General features: G+C 42.7%; 1 protein-coding gene across 1 annotated transcript in view; it reads left to right on the top strand.

Moving 5' to 3' along the window:
* The window catches only part of LOC115155446 (zinc finger protein 804A-like), a 123,549-nt gene that overhangs the window by 1,798 nt on the left and 96,502 nt on the right, over positions 1–25,249 (top strand).

Genomic DNA, 25,249 nt, shown 5'->3' with positions numbered 1-25,249 from the left:
CTGATCATTCTATTCTGTCCGTAAGAACATTGGAACTAAATTAGCTCTTAAAGCTTTTAAATTGACTTAGTTGGACATGGAAGCAAACAGTAAGACTTTCTATCTTACTCTTTTTCGGGTCCTTTGCCTCTTTCTTAAATGTAAAAACATATATATTTCTGTAAACACACTACACTAGTGTGGGGTTGCATCAGTTTAGACTCTTTGTTATTTTCCACATAAAAAAAAAGTTATTTCCTGACTGTTGACAGAACAGAACATAATGGGTAATGTGTCGCAGATGGACATGTTCTGACCAGTGGCCGTGTCTAAATTCCTACCAGATGGGTGGCGAGGATGCTGCTAATCTCTCTTACACGCAGTCATAGTCCTTAATCATTTTTACTGTAGCTAGTGGTTTAGTCTGATGCCAAATGAATCGTTCTATTTGTCCAACCAGATCCGGGCCTTCTAGAACACACTATTAATCCTTCTGTTAGTCCAATCAGAGACTAGCATTCTAGAACACACTATTAATCCTTCTGTTAGTCCAATCAGAGACTTGCATTCTAGAACACACTATTAATCCTTCTGTTTGTCCAATCAGAGACTAGCATTCTAGAACACACTATTAATCCTTCTGTTTGTCCAATCAGAAACTAGCATTCTAGAACACACTATTAATCCTTCTGTTAGTCCAATCAGAGACTAGCATTCTAGAACACACTATTAATCGTTCTGTTTGTCCAATCAGAGACTAGCATTCTAGAAAACACTATTAATCCTTCTGTTTGTCCAATCAGAGACTAGCATTCTAGAACACACTATTAATCCTTCTGTTTGTCCAATCAGAGACTAGCATTCTAGAACACACTATTAATCCTTCTGTTTGTCCAATCAGAGACTAGCATTCTAGAACACACTATTAATCCTTCTGTTAGTCCAATCAGAGACTAGCATTCTAGAACACACTATTAATCCTTCTGTTTGTCCAATCAGAGACTAGCATTCTAGAACACACTATTAATCCTTCTGTTTGTCCAATCAGAGACTAGCATTCTAGAACACACTATTAATCCTTCTGTTTGTCCAATCAGAGACTAGCATTCTAGAACAAACATATCAAATTCCACAATCAGAACTCGGAATCTGGGGCAACACAGTGGGGAAATTAGGGAAGAGGAGAACTATGTCTAGAGATTCGCTTGGATAGATTTCCTGGCTATTAATTATGTAAACAAAAGTGTGATCTCGCCATTGTTTGTCATATTTAGGAAGATCATCGCCCACACTAGATATTATCAGTGACGTTGCCCTGATTACTCACTACACACAGTAATCTAATTAAAATGCAAGAGTTCCTGAAAGGAAGAAATGCCTCCACTTTTTAAAGCTTTGAATATGAATATGCTACTGATGAAATTGCTTATGTTCTCCCTCAAAACATTCGTCTACCGAGCAGAACAGAGCTTTCCTGACAGCCGGCTCTCCCTCTTTAAAGAATCGGAAATGATTTGAGATAAAATATTGAAGCACTCTATTCCCACTTATGTAGTAGTAGCATGCAGCCTTCCACTTCCTCCTGCCTCCCGTTTCCTCCTGCCTCCCGCTTCCTCCTACCTCCCGCTTCCTCCTGCCTCCCGCTTCCTCCTGCCTTCCACATCCTTCTGCCTCTCTCCTTATTCCCCTCCCTCCCTCCTCCCTCCCTCCCTCCCTCCCTCCCTCCCTCCCTCCCTCCCTCCCTCCCTCCCTCCTCCTCCTGCCTCTCTCCTCCTTCCTTTCTCCTCCTCCCTCCTTCCCACCTCCTCCTTCCTCTCTCCTCCTGCCTCTCTCCTCCTCCCTCCTTCCCACCTCCTCCTTCCTATCTCCTCCTCCATCTCTCCTCCTCCCTCTCGCCTCTTCCCTATCGCCTCCTACACCATCTCTCCACCATCTCTCCTCCTCCCTCTCGCCTCCTTCCACTTGCCTCCCGCATCCTGTTTAAAAGAATAACATAGCCGGCGCGTCAGGTGGCACGGCACTGAGAAGGGAGCAGGCAGCAGCAGCAACATATTGTTTAAAGACAATAGGAAAGAATAGAGTTACTCCTCCGCTCCTCACTGTGGCCAGGACTGGCTGCTGTGGGCCATTACCCAGGCTCCAAACCCCCTCTACCCCTCACCGCTATCGCTTCACTCCATCGTTCACCGGGAGACCTGATGTCATTTAATCTAGAATTACTGAGGCCGGGAGCAGAGGAGGGGAGTGATGGGGGATGTCCCTTCCTGGCACCACACAGACAGATACTGTAAATATACCTCCCTGCTCTACTCTCTCTCTCTCACTCTCTCTCTTTCTCGGGTCTCTCTCTCTCTCTCCCTCTCTCTCTCTGCTGTAAATCTGCTGCTGTGGCTCCAGAGTGTACACAATAACACAACCCGACACACTGCATGGGAATGTAACTCTTTGTAAGAGCTCTGCTTATCCCTCCGTTGGTGCAGTGCCATCTGGCTACAAACAGCATAGCACAGCGAGAGCAGCACAGAGCTGAGATTTCCGTCCAAAGAAAATGTGCGGCCATACAACAATTTGTTACAGCAGATTTAGTGGTTCCAGCTACGGCATTAAGCGAGAAGGAGGAGAGGAGGAGAGAGAGGAGAGGAGGAGAGGGGAGAAAAGAAGGATAGGAGGGGAGGCTTCCTTCACATTAAGCTTGGCAGAGACCTACAGCAGAAAGAGAGAGAGAGAGAGAGAGAGAGAGAGCGAGAGAGGGGGAGAGAGGGAGAGGGAGGGAGGGAGAGATAGGAAGATAGAGAGATGGAGAGAGAGAGAGAGAGAGAGAGAGATGAACCTGAGAAAGAGAGAGAGTGAAGTGAGAGAGAGAAAGAGAGAGAGAGAGAGAGAGATGAACCCGAGAAGGAGAGAGAGTGAAGTGAGAGAGGGCGAGAGGGAGAGAGAGAAAGAGCGAGAGGGAGGGAGCAGAGCAGGGAGGTATAATTAGAGGCTGTCTGTGTGACTAGAGAAAGAGGAGAGAGATAGAGCGACAGAGAGAGAGAGAGAGAAAGACAGGGAGTTAGAGAGAATGAGAGACAGAGAGAGAGACAGCGAGAGAGAGAGAGAGAGAGAGAGACAGGGAGAGAGAGAGAATATAGAGAGAGAAAGAGAGAGAAAGAGGGATAAATAACTACAGAAAAAGAGGAGAGAGATAGAGAGACAAAGAGCGAGAGAGAGAGAGAGAGAGAGAGAGAGAGAGAGAGGAAGGCAGAGGTGGAAGGGGGAAAGGAGAGAGGGGAGGCTCCTCCAGTGGTCATTATACTCCGGTAGACATGATGCTGCTGCTTGGTGGTAATGGAGAGCCTCTCAGAGAGAGAGAGAGAGACAGAAAACTGGAATTACAGGTACTTACTATGTGAGCAGCCGCTAGATTGCTGCTATGTCCGCCCACTCAGTATATCAACACGCATCACAGGGCACAGTACGGCTCGACAGAATAATCATCACCACATTAGAAACAAACAACAAATGAGAGGATTCAGTGAAAGCTCATGTGGCCAAGGTTCAATTCTTCAAGGTTCAATTCTTCAAGGTTCAATTCTTTCCGCTGGTGTTTTGAAATCTGTCCATAAATGAGTGGTGTCATTGTGGATTGTTGAATTAACTTAGGTCTGGTGGCATTTGAAGTGTAGTGCAGGATTTATGCTTTGGTTTTTTTTATAAGTGAGTGCTCATCATTGTAGCCTTTGGAGTTTAGCTTCACTGAAACCTGGAGGCATTTGAAGCCACGTAGGACTGATGTAAACGTACAGTATGGGTGCTGTCTGAAGTGATGGAAGAAGTACCCAAAATGACTCAAGTAAAAAGTGAAAGTTACCCTGTTAAATAAAACTTGAGTAAAAGTCTAAAAGTATTTGGTTTTAAATATACTTATGTCTCAAAAGTACAAGTATACGTTATTTAATATTACTTGTATTAAGCAAATCAGACGGCACAATTATATTTTTACATTTTTTATTTACTGATAGCCAGGGGCACACTCCAACACTCAGACGTTATTTAGAAATTAAGCATTAGTGTTTAGTGAGCCCGCCAGATCAGAGGCAGTAGGGATGACCAGGGATGTTCTCTGTTTAGTGAGTCCTCCAGATCAGAGGCAGTAGGGATGACCAGGGATGTTCTCTGTTTAGTGAGTCCTCCAGATCAGAGGCAATAGGGATGACCAGGGATGTTCTCTTGATAAGTGTGTGAATTTCCTGCTAAGCATTCAAAATGTAAGAAGTACTTTTGGGTGTCAGGGAAAATATATGGAGTAAAAACTATATCATTTTGTTTAGTAATGTAGTGAAGTAAAAGTTGTCAAAAATATAAATAGTAAAGTACAGATATCTCCCAAAATAACTTAAGTTGTACTTTAATGTATTTCTTTATTTATGTACTGTACACCACTGGTTATCCTACTGTGATACGATGACATTTAAATGAAGTTCATCATTGAGGGTTTTTGGAGACTTCAATCTGGGTGCTTTAGAAACTTTGTAGTGCTGGACTGATGGTATGGATGGATGTTAGATTGAGTTGCTGTTAACTCTGGCTGGCTGTGAAGTAGAGAGAAAAAGACAAACCTCATCCCTAGAGAGACCTCATCCATAGAGAGATCTCATCCCTAGAGAGATGTCATCCCTAGAGAGATGTAAGGCGCACAAGACTTCAGTCCAAACAGTAGGACTACAGCTTCTATCATATGGCTTAACAGCTGGTGGTTTAACACAAGAGAGAGTGTAAACAGTTAGGCTTCTATCATATGGCTTAACAACTGGTGGTTTAACACAAGAGAGAGTGTAAAGACTGAGGCTCTTCTCATCTCTTTCTAAGTTCCAACTTTAGCACTAATTGCATTATATCGATGTCATTCCAAAGAGTAGGACTAGTATCAAATCCCTTACAGCTAGTGGTTTTATAAAAGAGAGAAGCGATGCTGTAGTCGTCCCACTTTAATTTCCTCTACACTCATCATCACTCTGATCTTCTGCAACATTTATTTGATTGGAGCACGATATACTGGGCTGTGCTGCAGAGAATATAAACAAATTCTGCTTTAAATAATTACAGTGACATCAGAATGTATTCACAACCCTTGACTTTTTCCACCTTCTGTTGTTGTTACAGCCTGAATTTAAAATGGATTAGATTGAGATTTTGTGTCACTGGCCTAAACAAAAGAAACATCATATCCAAGCGGAATAATGTTTTTAGACATTTTTACAAATTAAGAAAAAATGAAAGTTGCCCTTGTCTTGAGTCAACCCCTTTTGTTATGGCAAGCCTAAATAAGTTCATTACTAAATATCTGCTTAACAAGTCACATAACAAGTTGCATGGACTTATTCTGTGTGCAGTAATAGTTTTTAACGTTATTTTCTGTACTCTCTGTACCCCACACATATAACTATCTGCAAGGTCCCTCAGTCGAGCAGTGAGTTTTAAACACAGATTCAACCACAAAGACCAGGGAGGTTTTTGAATGTCTCTCAAAGAAGGGCACCGATTGGTGGATGGATAAAAATAAATAAAAGCAGACATTGAATATTACTTTGAGGACGGTGAAGTTATTAATGACTCTTTGGATGGTGTATCAATACACCCAGTCACTTCAAAGATACAGGCATCCTTCCTAACTCAGTTGCCTGAGAGGAAGGAAATCACTCATATTTAAAAATGTTTTTTACTTTTATTTAACTTGGCAAGTCAGTTAAGAACAAATTATTTTTTTCAATGAAGGCCTAGGAACAGTGGGTTAACTGCTTTGTTCAGGGGCAGAACGACAGATTTTTACCTTGTCAACTCAGGGATTCAATCTTGAAACCTTTCGGTTACTAGTCCAATGCTCTAACCACTAGGCTACCTTGCCGCCCCTGGATCAACAACCATGAGGCCAATGGTGACATTAAAACTGTTACAGAGTTTAATGGGTGTGATAGGAGAGATCTGATGATGGATCAACACCTTTGTAGTTACTCCACTATACTAACTTAAATGACAGATTGAAAAGGAGGAAGCCTGTATAGAATAAAACATATTCCAAAACATGCATCCTGTTTGCAATAGGGCACTAAAATAATACTGCCAAAAATGTGGTAAAGAAATGCACTTTTTGTCCTGAATACAAAGTGTTATGTTTGGGGGCAAATCCAACACAACACAACACATCACTGAGTACCACTCTTCATATTGTCAAGCATGGTGGTGGCTGCATCATGTTATGGGTATGCTTGTCATTGGCAAGGACTTGGGAGTTTTTTAGGATAAAAAAAATCCAGCATAGAGCTAAGCACAGGCAAAATCCCACAGAAAAACTTGGTTCAGTATGCTTTCCACCAGACACTGGGAGACATATTCACTTTTCAGTAAGACAATAACCGAAAACACAAATCTACGCCGGAGATGTTTACCAAGATGACATTGAATGTTCCTGAGTGGCCTAGTTACCGTTTTGATGTAAATCAGCTTGTCTATGGCAAGACTTGAAAATGGCTATCTAGCAATGATCAACAACCAACTTTACAGAGCCGGAAAAATTAAAAAAATAATAATGTCAAATATTGTACTATCCAGGTGTGCAAAGCTCTTAGAGACTTACCCAGAAAAACTCACAGCTGTAATCACAGCTAAAGGTGCTTCTAACATGTTTTGACTCAGGGGGTTGAATACTTAAGTCAATGAGATATTTCTGAATTTCATTTTCCATTTTCTTTTCTAAAAACATGTTTTCACTTTGTCATTATGGGGCATTGCGTGTAGATGGGTGAGAAAAACTATATTTAATACGTTTTAAATTCCGGCTGTAAAATGTGGATTAAGTCAAGTGGTATGAATACTTTCTGAAGGTGCTGTATTAACGGCATAGGCAAAGATGGCTTATAAGTGACCTACCCCCCCAATATTCCAGAAGACTATTTTGTCCCCCCCCAATATTTTTACAGGAGCTCAGCGATTTTATTTGTTTTATAATTATTGTATTTGTTTCCCTCTGTTCTGCATATTGTGCTGTCAGAAAAAAAGGGAAAATAATCAAGTTACTGTTTTATCGCTCTGTGGTGCTGTGTTGCATTCTGTGCTGTCTGTAGTGTATTTGTATTTGTAATTTTTATGGATCCCCATTAGCTGCTGCCAAGACTCTTCCTGGGGTCCAGCAAAATTAACACATTCATAACAGATTTCACAACACACTAAGTGTGTGCCCTCAGGCCCCTACTCCACAGTGTGTATAGTCCATATGCTATTATGTGTGTGTGTGTGTGTGTGTGTGTGTGTGTGTGTGTGTGTGTGTGTGTGTGTGTGTGTGTGTGTGTGTGTGTGTGTGTGTCTGTCTGTGCCAATGTTTGTGGTGCTTCACAGCCCCCACTGTTCCATAAGGTGTATTTTTATCTGTTTTTTAAATCTGATTCTACTGCTTGCATCAGTTACCTGATGTGGAATAGAGTTCCATGTAGTCATGGCTCTATGTAATACTGTGCACCTCCCATAGTCTGTTCTGGACTTGGGGATTGTGAAGAGACCTCTTGTGGCATGTCTTGTTGGGTATGCATAGGTGTCTGAGCTGTGTACTAATCGTTTAAGCAGACAGCTCAATGCTTTCAACTTGTCAATACCTCTCATAAATAAAAGTAGTGATGAAGACAATCTCTCCTCCACTTTGAGCCATTAGAGATTAACATGAATATTATTAATATTAGCTCTCTGTGTACATCCAAGGGCCAACTGTGCTGCCCTGTTCTGAGCCAATTGCAATTTTCCTTCGTCCCTCTTAGTGGCACCTGACCACATGACTGAAAAGTAGTCCAGGTGTGACAAAACTAGGGCCTGTAGCACCTGCCTTGTTGATAGTGCTGTTAAGAAGGTAGAGCAGCGCTTTATTGTGGACAGACTTCTCCCCATGTTAGCTACTGTTGTATCAATATATTTTGACCATGATAGTTTATAATCCAGGGTTACTCCAAGAAGTTTAGTCACCTCAACTTACTCAATTTCCACAATATTTATTACAAGATTTAGTTGAGGTTTAGGTTTTAGTGAATGATTTGTCCCAAATACAATGCTTTTACTTTTTTAAGTATTTAGTACTAATTTATTCCTTGCCACCCATTCTGAAACTAACTGCAGCTCTTTGTTAAGAGTCATTTCAGTCGCTGTAATAGCTGACATGTATAGTGTTGAGTCATCCGCATACATAGACGCACAAAGCCAGTTGCATGTCGTTAGTAAAGATTGAAAAAGTAAGGGGCCTAGACAGCTGCCCTGGGGAATTCCTGATTCTACCTGGATTATGTTGGAGAGGCTTCCATTACAGAACACCCTTTGTGTTCTGTTAGACAGGTAACTCTTTATCCACAATATAGCAGGGGATGTAAAGCTATAACACATACGTTTCTTCAGCAGTAGACTTCGATCAAAAGCCGCACTGAAGTCTAACAAAACAGTTCCCACAATTTTTTTCTCATCAATTTCTCTCAGCCAATCATCAGTCATTTGTGTAAGTGCTGTACTTGTTGAATGTCCTTCCCTATAAGCATGCTGAAAGTATGTTGTCAATTTGTTTACTGTAAAAGAGCATTGTATCTGGTCAAACACAATTATTTAAAAAACTTTACTAAAGGTTGGTAACCGGTCGACTGGTCGGCTATTTGAGCTTTACTATTCTTGGGACGCTGAATGACTTTTGCTTCCCCCCAGGATTGGGTGCACACGATTTTATAGTAGGCTAATATTGAAGATATGGCAAATAAGAACATCAAAATTGTCCGCTATTATCCTCAGTAATTCTCCATCCAAGTTGTCAGACCACAGTGCCTTGTCATTGTTAAAAGACAACAATAATTATTTTCACCTCTTCCACACTCACTTTACAGATTTTAAAATTACAATTATTGTCTTTCATGATTTGGTCAGATACCTGGGTGTGTAGTGTCAGCGTTTGTTGCTGGCATGTCATGCCTAAGTTTGCTAATTTTTCCATGGGGATTGATGAGGAATTTTCTTAATGGGTCATTGATAAGTCATTGTCTCAACGCAGCCTTATAATGCTGTGAAAGGATACAGGAACACAAATTATTTGGGTGGATCCCATCCTCCTTATAAAATGTGTTTTGTGGCCTCCCAAGTTGCGCAGTGGTCTAAGGCACTGCATCGCAGTACTAGCTGTGCCACTGGAGAATCTGGGTTTGAGTCCAGGCTCTGTCGCGGCTGGCCACAACCAGGAGACTCATGGGGCGGTGCACAATTGGCCCAGCGCCATCCGGGTTTAGGGGAGCGTTTGGCCAGCAGGGATGTCCCGGGCCCATCGTGCACTAGCGACTCCTGTTGCAGGCCGGGCACAGTGCAAGCTGACACGGTCGCCAGGTGTACAGTGTTTCCTCTGACACGTTGGTGCGGCTGGCTTCTGGGTTAAGTGGACATTGTGTCAAGAAGCAGTACAATTTGTTTGGGTTGTGTTTCGGAGGACGCACAGCTCGACCTCACTTCTCCCGAGTCCGTATGGAAGTTGCAGCGATGAGACAAGATTGTAACTACCAATAGGATACCACGAAATTGGGGAGAACATTTTTTAAATTAAAAATATTTGAAAGAAAAAGTGTTTCGTTTCCAAAAGGTAAAAGTTACACCTATTGAGCTATAATAGTCACGTAGCCAGTTGTGAAGAGAAAGAATCCTGCTAAAGCAATGCCACAATTCAGAGAGGACACAAGGCCAGATATGATTAGCCTTTTATTATTGTCTAGCAGAGTCAATCCACTGTTTGAAATCTAGTTTCAACTGCTCAGAGTGCCCTTAACAATGTCATTAAAACCCACATGGACTATGATAGAATCAATGTCCATGTCCTGGTGTAGTACATTCAGGAGCAGTTCATTAATGTCATTTACTCGAGCTCCGGCATAGGATACTGTTTTTGAATCAGGAAAAGTCACCTTTCTTACCATGGAGCTTCCCAAAATCACGGCTGGCGAGAAGGACGAGGAAATCCCCACTGCACAATCCAGAGCAGGGATGGAATATTGCCCATGTCGACTTAGGATGTCGAGTAGGAGTAGGCACAGCGGCCGCAGACACTGCTACCCACAGCAATGAAGGTGCAGGAAGATCAGGCGGTGTAACTATTTGTTTTTTTGTATCTGCTCCTGGCCTTTCGTTGGAAGTGTAGTCTGCTTTGCAGGAGGCCGCTGACTTCGGCTTCCACGGCTCGTGACATGCGACCATCGTTGATTGCCATGCTCCTCTTGCTGTGCTTCTTTGACTCCGCTATCAGATGAGGGAAGAGAGGCAGGAGATGGCTCCCCTGATGAACGAACTCCGAGCAACACCGGCCAGTCGGATAACAACAAACAACATGCGCGAACGCCGTCCAGCCACCGGCGTATAAAAGGTAAACATTCCACTCTGCATTTTCCCCCAGTTTCTTACGTAGGCTGGCGACCTGCTTGATTAAGGAAGCCACCTCAAGCCTATAATCCTCGGCAAGCAAACAATTGCTGCATTGGACTCTCAGTGATCCATTTTGTCCGAAAACAAAGGGTAGGAGTTACAGCTCCTACAGTGCTGGAACCGTTCATTTACTTCTCCAGACAAAGCGGGCTTCATTGGAAAACTCATCTGGGACTAACTTCTTTAGCTTGATGGCCCTCTTCTTGTTCCCCTGCCTCACTTATTTCTCCGGTGCACGCACCACTCACAATTGTGTCGCACTTCTCACTCCCCATACCTGCAACCGCGTACCCTGTAACCTGACACTTGTGCCAGGAGTGTTGTTGTATTTAGCTAGCTAGTCTAGTCAAGGCTCCTATCAACATTGAACTGAGGTGAATAACAAAAAAAATCGAACAATGTGAATTACAAGTTTAATATTTTGAAAAGATTTACTATACCCTCCCTCACACATTGTGGAAAATTCCCAATGTAATTTCTTATGTTTGCCATGTGGGAGCTAGCTAGCTAATGTTAGCTGTTTAAACAGTGTGGAGAATTGAGTAGAAGACGTCACCGAGAAATCATAGAATTTTGATGTACAACTATAGAATTTAGAATGTACGCATTACAAATGCATCTGCGATACTTCTTGACATGAGTCTTGCGTTAACTAACTAGTCAGTTTGCTTATCTAAAGATAGCTAGGGGGGATACCTAGTAGGTTAAACAACTCATTGCCTTCAACCTTAAATGTGTCTTCCACATTTAATCCAAACCCTCTGAATCAGAGAGGTGCAGGGGGCTGACTTAATCGATGTCCACATCATAGGCGGCCGGGGAACAGTTGTTGTTAGGGGTTAATAACTACCTCGCTCAAGGGCAGAACAGCAGAATTTTCCACCTTGTCAACTAGGGGATTCAAACTATTTACCTTTCAGTTACTGGCCTGGTAGGCCTGCTAGGCTACCCACCGCATTTTTCCTTATAAATGTTACTGGACATGACTAGCAACTGTCTTTGTCCTGGTTATATATGCATCTGTGTTCTCTGGAGTTTTAGTTACAAATATTCTTTGCATGGCTAGTTTGATTAATAGGCAGCCAGTGAGTGGCTATGATCCAGCGTACGTGGCATGATGAAGAGAAAAGACCCAGATGTCTAACTTTAAGAATAGAATAGTAAAGTGTAACAGTTTTACTGTCTTTCAGCTAACCCCAATTCATTCAATCCCCCTCTTCCCCCTCTCTTTTTGGAATAATCACCAGCTTTCAAAAATATGTAGCATATGTCTGATGATGTGATTCCTGAGAGTGAGGGTTTTCAGTCAACATTTCCATGTATGATGAAAGCATGTACCTCTTCTAGATAGTGTAACTGCTAATTGTTTTGAAGATTGAGATCCCCTCTGGAAATTGATACAAAATATTACAGCACCCCACCTAAAAGCATACATCAATAGCTTGTGTTCTGTCACTGGCCCCACTACTGTACGTCTCATGTCTGTGTCGGCTGTGTTAGGCAACAGGAGAATCAGACCAGAGTGAGGAAAGAGCAGGCCAATGATCGTTGTCTCACGGGAGCACAACCACCTGCCACATTTTCAAAAATCTGTGGTTGGCAAGCCAACCCAATAAATGTTTTGTTTTGAACAAAAAACTATCTTGGTTAGTGTTTCTGGCGTTGACTTGGAAATTTAATTGGTACACATTTTCACACCATTGTCTTTTCCTATATTGTTCTGAAAACACCAATCAAACATATCTTTCCTATCTTAATACGTTTTCTGCAAACCTTCCAGGGGCCTTGAGTAATAATAAACGTTTTTAAAGGCCCAGTGTAGTAAGAATTCGATTTTCCAAGGACCCTGACATTGCAAGAGCCATGCTCTACCAACTGAGCTTCACAGACATAAACTATAAGCAATATAAATACTCTATAAGCAATATAAATACTCTATAAGCAATATATATATACTCTATAAGCAATATAAATACTCTATAAGCAATATATATATATACTCTATAAGCAATATAAATACTCTATAAGCAATATAAATACTCTATAAGCAATATAAATACTCTATAAGCAATATAAATACTCTATAAACACTATATATACTCTATAAGCAATATATATATACTCTATAAGCAATATAAATACTCTATAAACACTATATATACTCTATACGCAATATATATATACTCTATAAGCAATATAAATACTCTATAAACACTATATATACACTATACGCAATATATATATACTCTATAAGCAATATAAGTACTCTATAAACAACATATACTCCATATTTGATATAAATACACAATAAGAGATATAAATACTCTATAAACAATATAAAAACTCTATAAGCAATATATACTAGTTAAGAAAAATGTATACTCTACAAACAATACATACTCCATAAGCAATATACATATTCTATGAGCAATATATATATACTCCATAAACAATTTAAATACTCTGTAAGCAAAATACATAATCTATAAACAAGGTGTACTCTATAAGCAATATAAATACTCTATAAGTGATATAAATACTCTATACGCAATATAATTAATACTCTATAAACAATATAAATACCCTATAAGCAATATAAATAATCTGTACATGATATAAATACTCTAAAACAATATAAATACCCTATAGGCAATATAAATAATCTATACATGCTATAAATACTCCATAAACACTATATGCTCTATAAACAATATAAGTATTCTATAAATAATATAAATACTCTATAAGCAATTTAAATAGTCTATAAACAATATACATAATCTATAAAGAATATACATATGCTATAAGCAATATAAATAATGTATAAACAATATAAATACTCTAAAAACAATATAAATACTCTATAAAGAACATAACCACTTTATAAGCAACATAGTTACACTATAAGCAATATATATACCATATAAGCAATATAACTATTCTATAAACAATTGAATTACTCTATAAACAATCGAAATACTCTATAAACAATATAAATACTCTATAAATGTCACGTCCTGGCTAGTATAAGGGTTAATTAGTATTGTAGTTTGGTCAGGACGTGGCAGAGGGTATTCGTTTTATGTGGTTCGGGGTGGTGTGTTTGTTGAAGGGGCATTTGATTTAAGTATTCCGGGGTTTTGGGCACTGTTTGGTTTTCATGTATTCTATGGTTAGTCTAGTGTGTGTGTTTCTATGTTGAGTTAATTGGGGTTGGACTTCCAATTGAAGGCAGCTGTTTGGTGTTGCCTTTGATTGGAAGTCCTATATTAGTTGGGTGTGTTTGTCTTGTATTTTGTGGGTGATTGTTCTGTGTTTAGCCTTGTGCCTTACCAGACTGTTTTTGTCGATCGTATTTCTGTTTGTTATTTTGGTGTTCATTTTGATAGTTAATAAAAGTCAAGATGAGCCTGCACATACCTGCTGCGTTTTGGTCCTCCTTCACCGACGACAACCGTGACAGAATCTCCCACCAATCTCCCACCATCTGGTCGCCGGTACGCCTCCGAGGACCAGGCTACCCAACTCCCGCTCTACGCACGGCTACCATCAGGCCCCTGCACAGCCCAGTCTGCCCTGTACGAGCACCCCGCTCGTACAGGGCTACTAGTTCCATCCAGCCAAGGCGGGTTGTGCAGGAGGTAAGATCAAGACCGACTGTGCGCCTCCATAGCCCTGGGTTTCCAGCTCCTGTCTCTCGTGCGAACCCGGAAGTGCGTTAACCCAGTCCGACTCGTCCTGTTCCCGCTCCCCGCACTAGCCTGGAGGTGCGTGTTCACAATCTGGTAAGCCCAGTACCAGCACCACGCACCAGGCTTCAAGTGCGTAAACCCAGCCTCGCCAGTCAACACTCACCAGAGCTGCCCGCCAGTCAACAGTCGTCAGAGCTGCCCGCCAGTCAACAGTTGTCGGAGCTGCCCGCCAGTCAACAGTCGTCGGAGCTGCCCGCCAGTCAACAGTCACCAGAGCTGCCCCCAGTCAACAGTCGCAGGAGTGGCCAGACTGCGCTGAACTGCCGGAGTGGCCAGACTGCGCTGAACTGCCGGAGTGACCAGACTGCGCTGAACTGCCGGAGTGGCCAGACTGCGCTGAACTGCCGGAGTGGCCAGACTGCGCTGAACTGCCGGAGTGGCCAGACTGCCCCGAACTGCCGGAGTGGCCAGACTGCCCCGAACTGCCGGAGTGGCCAGACTGCCCCGAACTGCCGGAGTGGCCAGACTGCCCCGAACTGCCGGAGTGGCCAGACTGCCCCGAACTGCCGGAGTGGCCAGACTGCCCCGAACTTCCGGAGTGGCCAGACTGCCCCGAACTGCCGGAGTGGCCAGACTGCCCCGAACTGCCGGAGTGGCCAGACTGCCCCGAACTGCCGGAGTGGCCAGACTGCCCCAAGCTGCCGGACTGCCCAGACTGCCCCGAGCTGCCGGACTGCCCAGACTGTCCCGAGCTGCCAGACTGCCCAGACTGTCCCGAGCTGCCAGACTGCCCAGACTGTCCCGAGCTTCCAGACTGCCCAGACTGTCCCGAGCTTCCAGACTGCCCAGACTGTCCCGAGCTGCCAGACTGCCCAGACTGTCCCGAGCTGCCAGACTGCCCAGACTGTCCCGAGCTGCCAGACTGTCCCGAGCTGCCAGACTGCCCAGACTGTCCCGAGCTGCCAGACTGTCCCGAGCTGCCAGACTGCCCAGACTGTCCCGAGCTGCCAGACTGCCCAGACTGTCCCGAGCTGCCAGACTGCCCAGACTGTCCCGAACTGCCAGACTGCCCAGACTGTCCCGAGCAGCCAGACCGCCCCGAGCTGCCAGACGGCCCCGACAGCCAGGAACGGCCAGAACCGGAGCCACCTCCAGAGATAGGTGGGTTGTGGAGGGGGGGTGTAGCACAGTGCCGTTGTTGACGGCAGCCACCCTCCCTTCCCTCCCTTTAGTAGAGGGGAATTTTTGTTTTGTTGTTTGGGGTTGTTGTTTTTTTGTTTTTAAGGTGCTTCCGGGGTTAGCACCTTTAAAGGGGGGGTACTGTCACGTCCTGGCTAGTATAAGGGTTAATTAGTATTGTAGTTTGGTCAGTACGTGGCAGAGGGTATTCATTTTATGTGGTTCGGGGTGGTGTGTTTGTTGAAGGGGCATTTGATTTAAGTATTCCGGGGTTTTGGGCACTGTTTGGTTTTCATGTATTCTATGGTTAGTCTAGTGTGTGTGTTTCTATGTTGAGTTAATTGGGGTTGGACTTCCAATTGAAGGCAGCTGTTTGGTGTTGCCTTTGATTGGAAGTCCTATATTAGTTGGGTGTGTTTGTCTTGTATTTTGTGGGAGATTGTTCTGTGTTTAGCCTTGTGCCTTACCAGACTGTTTTTTGTCGATCGTATTTCTGTTTGTTATTTTGGTGTTCATTTTGATAGTTAATAAAAGTCAAGATGAGCCTGCACATACCTGCTGCGTTTTGGTCCTCCTTCACCGACGACAACCGTGACAATAAACAATATACATACTCTATAAATAATACAAATACTCTATAAACAATATGGAAACTCCATACGCAATATAAATACCATATGAACAATTTGAATAATCTATAAAATATATAAATACTCTAGAAACAATATAAATACTCTCTAGAAATTCTCTATAAACAATATAAATATTATATAAGCAGTATAAATACTCTATAATGAATATAAATAATCTGTACACATTATACATACTCAATAAACAATATAAATACCCTATAAAGAATGTGAATACTCCATAAACAGTAGAAATAGCATATAAAGAGTGTAAATACTCCATAACCTGTCTGGGCTAAGGGGCAGTATTTTCACGGCCGGATGAAAAACGTACCCAATTTAAACAGGTTACTACTCTGGCCCAGAAACTACAATATGCATATTATTAGTACATTTGCATAGAAAACACTCTGAAGTTTCTAAAACTGTTTGAATGGTGTCTGTGAGTATAACAGAACTCATATGGCAGGCAAAATCCTGAGAAAAATCCAAGCAGGAAGTGAAAAGTCTGAGAATTGTAGTTCTTCTTTTGATTCTCTATTGAAGCTCCAGTGTCTGTGGGGTGACGTTCCACTTCCTAAGGCTTCCATTAGCTGTCTAAAGCTTTCAGAAAGTGGTTTGAGCCTTCTCCTGTCACTGGGCAGAGTATAGGAGCTCAGTTACTGAGTGGTCTGCCTGGCAACAAAGGGATTGGATATGCTCGGTCCCGCGAGCACACCCCTAACTTCTTTTTCTTCTTGAATGAATATGCTATTGTCCAGTTGGAATATTATCGCAATTTTACGTTAAAAATACCATTAAGATTGATTTTAAACAGCGTTTGACATGCTTCTAAGTACGGTAATGGAACATTTTGACTTTTCGTCTCTCGTTCCGCACTCGCGCGTTATGCCTTTGGATAAGTGATCTGTACGCATGAACAAAACATAGGTATTTGGACTTAAATATGGATTATTTGGAACAAAAACAACATTTCTTATGGAAGTAGCAGTCCTGGGAGTGCATTCTGACGAAGATCAGCAAAGGTAAGATAATTTTTTTGTCTATGTACTCTCCTAACATAATCTAATGTTTTGCTTTCGCTGTAAAGCCTTTTTGAAACTGTGGTTACATCAAGGAGAAGTGTATCTTTCAAATGGTGTAAAATAGTCCTATGTTTGATAAAGTTGAATTATGACATTTTGTTGTTTTTGAATTTTCCGCCCTGATATTTCACTGGCTGTGTCCCACAGGTGAGACGCTGGCGTCCCACCTAGCCCATAGAAGATAAACAATCCAAATGCTCAATACTATAGATTTACTCTACTACTACTCTAACTCAATGCTAAACGTAATAATGAATATGGACACATACATCACCTCTGCCATTTATAGATACCCTCTGTCAGAGAGAGAAAGAACAATGGCGTCTGTGTATCTCTCTGTCTCTCAGTCCCGGGCTATCCATGGTGTGTTTGAGTGTTATTTCTCTCTCTCAGTCCCGGGCTGTCGTGAAAATGCATATGTCAGGAGGTTATTTCCATGGCCTTATCGATTTCCTTTCTGAGTCATTTGGCCGGCTGCCAGGTCGGAGGGAGAGGAGCGTTATTGTGCTGAGCTGGGGATGTGATCCTCCACAGCAGGTCCTATCACACATCTAAATACTCTGGATTTTCATTATAAGACTCTTTTTGTATCTTTTGTAGTTAAAAGAGTATGCTAAGCTGAGATAAAGTGAATATGTATCTCTGTCAATCAATCAATAAATCAATCAATCAATAAATCAATCAATCAAATGTATGTTTTGCACCCCTCCTCCATCATGTTGTTTGCTGATGCGCCTTTCAGAACTAAAATCTTTAAAGCCCTTTTTGTGTGTTACGATGAATGGCTCCAGTAGGTTCACCGGAGATCTCTTACGGGAGATCTCTTACGGGAGATCTCTTACGGGAGATCTCTTACGGGAGATCTCTTACGGGAGATCTTACGGGAGATCTCTTACGGGAGATCTCTTACGGGAGATCTCTTACGGTATCAGGCAGGTCTAGGATGTGGTGCTCTGTCCTTGTCCAACATGACCCCTCTGGTCCTTATCTAACATGAGCCTCTACTGAGAGCTGAGAGAGAGAGAGCTGAGAGAGAGCTGAGAGAGAGCTGGGAGAGAGCTGGGAGAGAGCTGAGAGAGAGCTGAGAGAGAGCCGAGAGAGAGAGAGAGAGAGCTGAGAGAGAGCTGAGAGAGAGCTGGGAGAGAGCTGAGAGAGAGCTGAGAGAGAGAGAGAGCTGAGAGAGAAAGAGAGAGAGCTGAGAGAGAGCTGAGAGAGAGAGAGCTGAGAGAGAGAGAGAGAGAGCTGAGAGAGAGCTGAGAGAGAGAGAGAGAGAGAGAGAGAGAGAGAGAGAGAGAGAGAGAGAGAGAGCGAGAGAAACAGACAGCTGACCTTTCTGTCCTCTGCACACACCCTGGTCAGTAGCTTTATGAGATGTTTCACCAAGGCAGTTACATGTAGGGAGGTTACGTGGCATTCATGGCAGTTCGTCCACAAGCTAAGAATAAGAAGTCTATTTTTTATTAAACCACCGTTACGTTCACTTATAACCTGTCTCAAACAAGGCAGCACAGTTCAGCGTTTTAGTGATAGTCTATTTCTCTTCCTGCATATGATCTTGAGATTTTTGGCGGCACCTCATTTCACTCTGGTTGAACCATTGTCTACTCCCCTCTGGTTATGTGTTCAGAAAATCTGCATAGTATGTTCCCATGTAAGTTGTATCAACGGAGATATACAGTATGTCAGTATGGAATTGATGTGTGCATAACATCTGCAGTGGATTTTTCCCTAACCGACCATTAGTTGAGCGGTAGCATAAACACCCTCTGTTCAGGACAGGTGTTGACTAATTGGTGTGACAGGCTTGATTAATCCTCTAAATGTTCTACCTCAGCTGAGTGCTCCACACAGCACATGTGTGACAGTGAAGCAGCAGCCATTTAGTTATAGCAGTTAGACAGTCACCACAGCATTATTAACAGGTAAGGGGTAGGGAGGAGGGAGTAGGGGGTATGGGGTAGGGAGTAAGGAGCTGGGAGAAGGGGGTAGGGGGTAGGGAGTTGGGGGTAGGGGGTAGGGAGTTGGGGGTAGGGAGTAAGGAGCTTGGAGAAGGGGGTAGGGTGTAGGGAGTTGGGCGTAGGGACTAGGGGGTATGGGGTAGGGAGTAAGGAGTAAGGAGTTGGGAGAAGGGGGTAGGGAGTTGGGGGTAGGGACTAGGGGGTATGGGGTAGAGAGTAAGGAGCTGGGAGAAGGGGGTAGGGGGTAGGGAGTTGGGGGTAGGGAGTAAGGAGCTGGGAGAAGCAGGTAGGGGGTAGGGAGTTGGGCGTAGGGACTAGGGGGTATGGGGTATGGAGTAAGGAGTTGGGAGAAGGGGGTAGGGAGTTGGGGGTAGGGACTAGGTGGTATGGGGTAGGGAGTAAGGAGTTGGGAGAAGGGGGTAGGGAGTTGGGGGTAGGGACTAGGGGGTATGGGGTATGGGGTAGAGAGTAAGGAGCTGGGAGAAGGGGGTAGGGAGTTGGGGGTAGGGAGTAAGGAGCTGGGAGAAGCGGGTAGGGGGTAGGGAGTTGGGCGTAGGGACTAGGGGGTATGGGGTAGGGAGTAAGGAGTAAGGAGTTGGGAGAAGGGGGTAGGGATTTGGGGGTAGGGACTAGGGGGTATGGGGTAGAGAGTAAGGAGCTGGGAGAAGGGGTAGGGGGTAGGGAGATGGGGGTAGGGACTAGGGGGTATGGGGTATGGGGTAGGGAGTAAGGAGCTGGGAGAAGGGGGTTGGGGGTAGGGAGTTGGGCGTAGGGACTAGGGGGTATGGGGTAGAGAGTAAGGAGCTGGGAGAAGGGGGTAGGGGGTAGGGAGTTGGGGGTAGGGACTAGGGGTAGGGACTAGGGGGTATGGGGTAGGGAGTAAGGAGTAAGGAGTTGGGAGAAGGGGGTAGAGAGTTGGGGGTATGGGGTAGGGACTAGGGGGTATGGGGTAGGGAGTAAGGAGCTGGGAGAAGGGGGTAGGGGGTAGAGAGTTGGGCGTAGGGACTAGGGGGTATGGGGTAGGGAGTAAGGAGTAAGGAGTTGGGAGAAGGGGGTAGGGAGTTGGGGGTAGGGACTAGGGGGTATGGGGTAGGGAGTAAGGAGCTGGGAGAAGGGGGTAGGGACTAGGAGTTATGGGGTAGGGGGTAGGGGGTAGGGGGTAGAGGGTAAGAAGTAGGGGGTGGGGGTTAGGTGTAGGCAGAGGTGTCATTATTGAAGACATACAAGTCAATTATACCTCTACCCACACAAGACAAGTGTGTGTGAGCTTGTGTGCACAATTTAAGCCTTCTACCTAACAGTAAGCACTTTCCCCGGTGCTCTAAACACTGCTATAGTGAAACCCCTTCTGAAGAGAAGCAATCTAGATTCTTAAGCTTTTAGCAATATACGGCCAATCTCCAACTTTCCATTTTTAAGCAAAATGTGAAAATAAAAATGGCACTCGAACAGCAAAACTAAGTAGACTTGTGGCAAGTTGCCTAGTGGTTAGAGCATTGGACCAGTAACCAAATGTTTCTTGATCAAATCCACTAGCTGATAAAGTGTGTGTGGTGCTCCTGTAATTCACTCTGGATAAGAGCGTCTGCTAAATGACTAACATGAAAACTGTATTTTGTTAAAATCCCACTCTGGTTCTCGATGCCCACCACAGCACAGAGACAGCCTTAGTGATAGATTATCTTAGAGCCAACACAGAGACGCCAAACAGCTCTATTGTTCTTGTGCTTAGATTTAAGTGCTGCATTCGATACTGTTGACCATGATGTCCTTCTGGACAGACTGGAGAGGTAAGTTGGCTTCTCTGTTCCAGTTCTAAATTGGTTTAGGACCTATTTTACCGGTTGAGAGTTTTTTTTGTAAACCTTGGTGAACATAATTTAGAGAAAATATATCACACATGTGGCATTCCAGAAGGTTCGATTATGCGTCCGGGACTGTTCAGTTTATATTTGATAAACCTTGGCAGCGTTATCAGAAAGCACAGAATTGATTTTCACTGCTACGCAGATGATACACAACTTTACATTTCTGTGTCATCAGAGGATTTTTAGCTCCACAGATACATTATTAGACTGTATTAGTGATTTAAATACTTGGATGGCTCACAACTCCCTCCAGCTAAATCAAAACTAGACCAAGGTTCTTATTGTTGGAGCCGAAGCACAGAGAGAGAATTTAGCAACACATTTTAATTCACGGACAATAAACATAAAACAGCAAGTGAAAAATCTAGGTGTTATTTCAGATCCTGAATTAAATTTCGAATCACACATTAGGAATGTGACCAACATAGCTTTTTACCACCCGAGGAACATTGCCATAGTGCGGCAATTTCTCTCTCAGGCTGATACAGAGAGACTCATCCTTGCTTTTATTACAAGCAGGCTTGAATACTGTAATGCTCTCCTGACTGGTCAACCCAAGAAAGCCATTGGTTAAAAGTAAAATAAGCAGAATGCGCAGCATGGGTACTGACCAAGACCAGACGGAGAGAACACATTACACCATTTTTAAGGTCTTTGCCCTGGCTGCCTGTGAGTTTAAGATTATGTTAAGATTATTCTATTCGTTTTTAAAATATATTTGTTTTTTGTTGTTACTTATTTAGCATCCTAAGTATTTCATATTTTTTTGTGGTCCATTTAAAGTATTGCGTTATTATTAAAATGTTTCCTATTGCCAATATTTTGTTTTTTTTCCTTGTTCATTTTATATCCTGAGCTGTTTTAGTATTCAGATTTTTTTTTTATCAGGAGGGGCATTAGGTTTTTAATATTGGTCAGGTATATCATAATTTTAGGTTATATTCATGTTTACAAATACTGATTCTTGTTACGTTTGGGTCTTATCTAATTCTTCCTGCAAGTAGTTAAATTGCCACTGCAAACAGGATGGGGGAGAGGGGACATCCCTGTTTTAGGCCTCTTTCTAATGCAATTAGGACAATATTTTTATTCAATGTATTATTTCAGCTGGAAACTGACACTATTCTGAGGCCTTATAAATGTGCAAATCCAGTGTCATTATTCCCACACCAATTCCCTGAAAATACACCCCTGAAGCCAGTGTCATCGTTCCCACACCCATTTCCTGAAAATATACCCTTAAATAAACTAGGTATTCATGAGCCACAAAAGCACTGCAGGAGAGGATGCTGCTAAGCTATAATAGCACAATTACACAGTTTCATGGACACATTACCTTTTTACAATATCTACTAGGCCCACCTGATACTGTCAGGGTTCTGTGTTCCAAATGGCGTCCTATTCCCTAAAAGGGCCCAGGTCAAAAGTTGTGCACTATAGGGAATAGGGTGCCATTTGTGATGCAGACACCGTCAGGGTGAAATGTCTCATGTGATGCTTGGCTCAGTTGTGGGTCTGACTACATCCCCAATTCCATCTCTTTTTCATAAATATTTAAATCATTCCCAAACGATGTGAATCTTAACTGAATATCTATCGTTTGGCCCCCTGTTAGGGATCTAATCTTCTGTCAGTGAGAGCTAAATGTTGACTTTGAAATGCTTTTCAGGGAAAACATGATATAGACTCTGCCTGTATCCAAAAGGACACCCTATTCCCTATGTAGTGCACTACTTTTGACCAGAGCCCTATGAGTAATGGTCAAAAGAAGTGCACTACATGGTGAAAAGGGTACCAACGCAACCTCTGTGTGATGTGAATTCTATGTTCCTTTCATTTTAAAATGTCAACACTCAAGTGCTAGAATGCAAGCCACAAACCTCTTTAGGCCTCCACCCTACGTCTGTTCTGCTGTGTATCTGAAGGGCGAAGCAAAGCCTCGAGGTCGGCCTCATCCAATATTGTCCTCAGGGACCACCACTTACATCGCCGCCAGGGACCAATCCGCTGTGACCTCTGGAGCATGCTCCCTCCACACCAAAGCCCCTAAAGCCCACCACTTTTAGATTTTAGGTTAAATAATTCAGTGCAAATAAAAAATGGCTGAAGTAGAATAACACTGCGAGAGAGCGAGAGAGAGAGAGAGAGAGAGAGAGAGAGAGAGGTTGAATTTAAATTTAAGGGAGAGGGAGAGGGAGAGAGAGAGCGGTTGAATTGAAATTTAAGGGAGAGGGAGGGAGAGAGAGGTTGAATTGAAATTTAAGGGAGAGGGAGAGGGACAGACAGAGACAGAGAACCCTCTCCTCGACGAGGGGGAGAGAGAGTGAAAAAGAGAGAGAAACAGAGTGAGACAGAGAACACTCTCCTCGAGAGAGAGAGCGTGAGAGAGAGAGAGAGCTAGAGAAACTACTCTTTCTATATCTAGAGACACACTCTTCTTTCCATAACTAAACACTATTCTTTCTATAACTAGACACTATTCTATCTATAACTAGACACTCTCTTCTTTCTATATCTAGAGGCACTCTATTCATTCTATATCTAGAGACACTTTATTATTCTATATCTAGAGACACTATAACTAGAGACACTCTTTTATTATATATCTAGAGAGACTCTCTTCTTTCTATATCTAGAGACACTCTATTCATTCTATATCTAGATACACTCTCTTCGTTCTATAAATAGAGACACTCTATTCATTCTATATCTAGAGAGACTCTATTCTTTCTATATCTAGAGACACTCTATTCTTTCTATAACTAGAGACATTCTATTATTTTTTATAGCTATAGACACATTTTCCACAGCTAAAGTCACTCTCCACAATGACAAGCTTTTAAGTGTTTGCCTGATTCCTTTGAGTGATATTCTAATGTAAATCGCACGGCCAGCGTCACCCTGGCTTCTACAGATTGGATCAATACTACAAGCACAGGACAAGTTTCAGAGGCTCAAGCTTTTTTTCCCCTGAAGTTTTGACAGACTGACAAAGTGACAGTGAACTGAGTGCATTCACAATGACATTTCAAAAACATCTTCTAATCTCCACTTGAAAACGTTCCTTTCCAAAAACTACGCTGCATTTGTATTCATTGTGACAGGTGGAATGGAATTTATATTTTCTTGATTGTAAAACATGTATTTTAAGAAAATTTTTGGAAAAAAAATATGTAATTACAGGTTTCATAGAACAAATGGCGATTTGAGAAAGAGTCACGCTAACTATTTAGTCAATAGCTGTCATATATATGATAGTCTAGATCCAAGGGATTCTAGTGACGTGTGTGTAGTGTTACTATGTGTGTAGTGTTACTATGTGTGTAGTGTTACTGTGTGTGTGTGTGTGTGTAGTGTTACTATGTGTGTAGTGTTACTATGTGTGTAGTGTTACTATGTGTGTAGTGTTACTGTGTGTGTGTGTAGTGTTACTGTGTGTGTAGTGTTACTATGTGTGTGTGTGTGTGTAGTGTTACTGTGTGTGTTGTGTTACTATGTGTGTAGTGTTACTATGTGTGTAGTGTTACTATGTGTGTAGTGTTACTATGTGTGTAGTGTTACTGTGTGTGTGTGTAGTGTTACTGTGTGTGTAGTGTTACTATGTGTGTGTGTGTGTGTAGTGTTACTATGTGTGTAGTGTTACTATGTGTGTAGTGTTACTGTGTGTGTGTGTGTGTGTGTGTGTAGTGTTACTATGTGTGTAGTGTTACTATGTGTGTAGTGTTACTATGTGTGTGTAGTGTTACTATGTGTGTGTGTGTGTAGTGTTACTGTGTGTGTAGTGTTACTATGTGTGTTTAGTGTTACTGTGTGTGTAGTGTTACTATGTGTGTGTAGTGTTACTATGTGTGTAGTGTTACTATGTGTGTAGTGTTACTGTGTGTGTGTGTAGTGTTACTATGTGTGTAGTGTTACTGTGTGTGTGTGTAGTGTTACTATGTGTGTAGTGTTACTGTGTGTGTGTGTAGTGTTACTGTGTGTGTGTGTAGTGTTACTATGTGTGTTTAGTGTTACTGTGTGTGTAGTGTCACTATGTGTGTAGTGTTACTGTGTGTGTGTGTGTAGTGTTACTATGTGTGTAGTGTTACTATGTGTGTGTGTGTGTGTGTGTAGTGTTACTGTGTGTGTAGTGTTACTATGTGTGTGTGTAGTGTTACTGTGTGTGTGTGTGTAGTGTTACTATGTGTGTAGTGTTACTATGTGTGTAGTGTTACTATGTGTGTGTGCGTGTGTGTGTGTGTGTGTAGTGTTACTATGTGTGTAGTGTTACTATGTGTGTGTGTAGTGTTACTATGTGTGTATGTATTGTTACTGTGTGTGTAGTGTTACTGTGTGTGTGTGTGTAGTGTTACTATGTGTGTGTGTATTGTTACTGTGTGTGTGGTGTTACTGTGTGTGTAGTGT

Source organism: Salmo trutta, chromosome 20 (genome assembly GCF_901001165.1).
Source record: "Salmo trutta chromosome 20, fSalTru1.1, whole genome shotgun sequence".
In the NCBI taxonomy this organism is placed as follows: domain Eukaryota; kingdom Metazoa; phylum Chordata; class Actinopteri; order Salmoniformes; family Salmonidae; genus Salmo; species Salmo trutta.
This window is presented reverse-complemented; position numbering and strand designations above follow the sequence as displayed.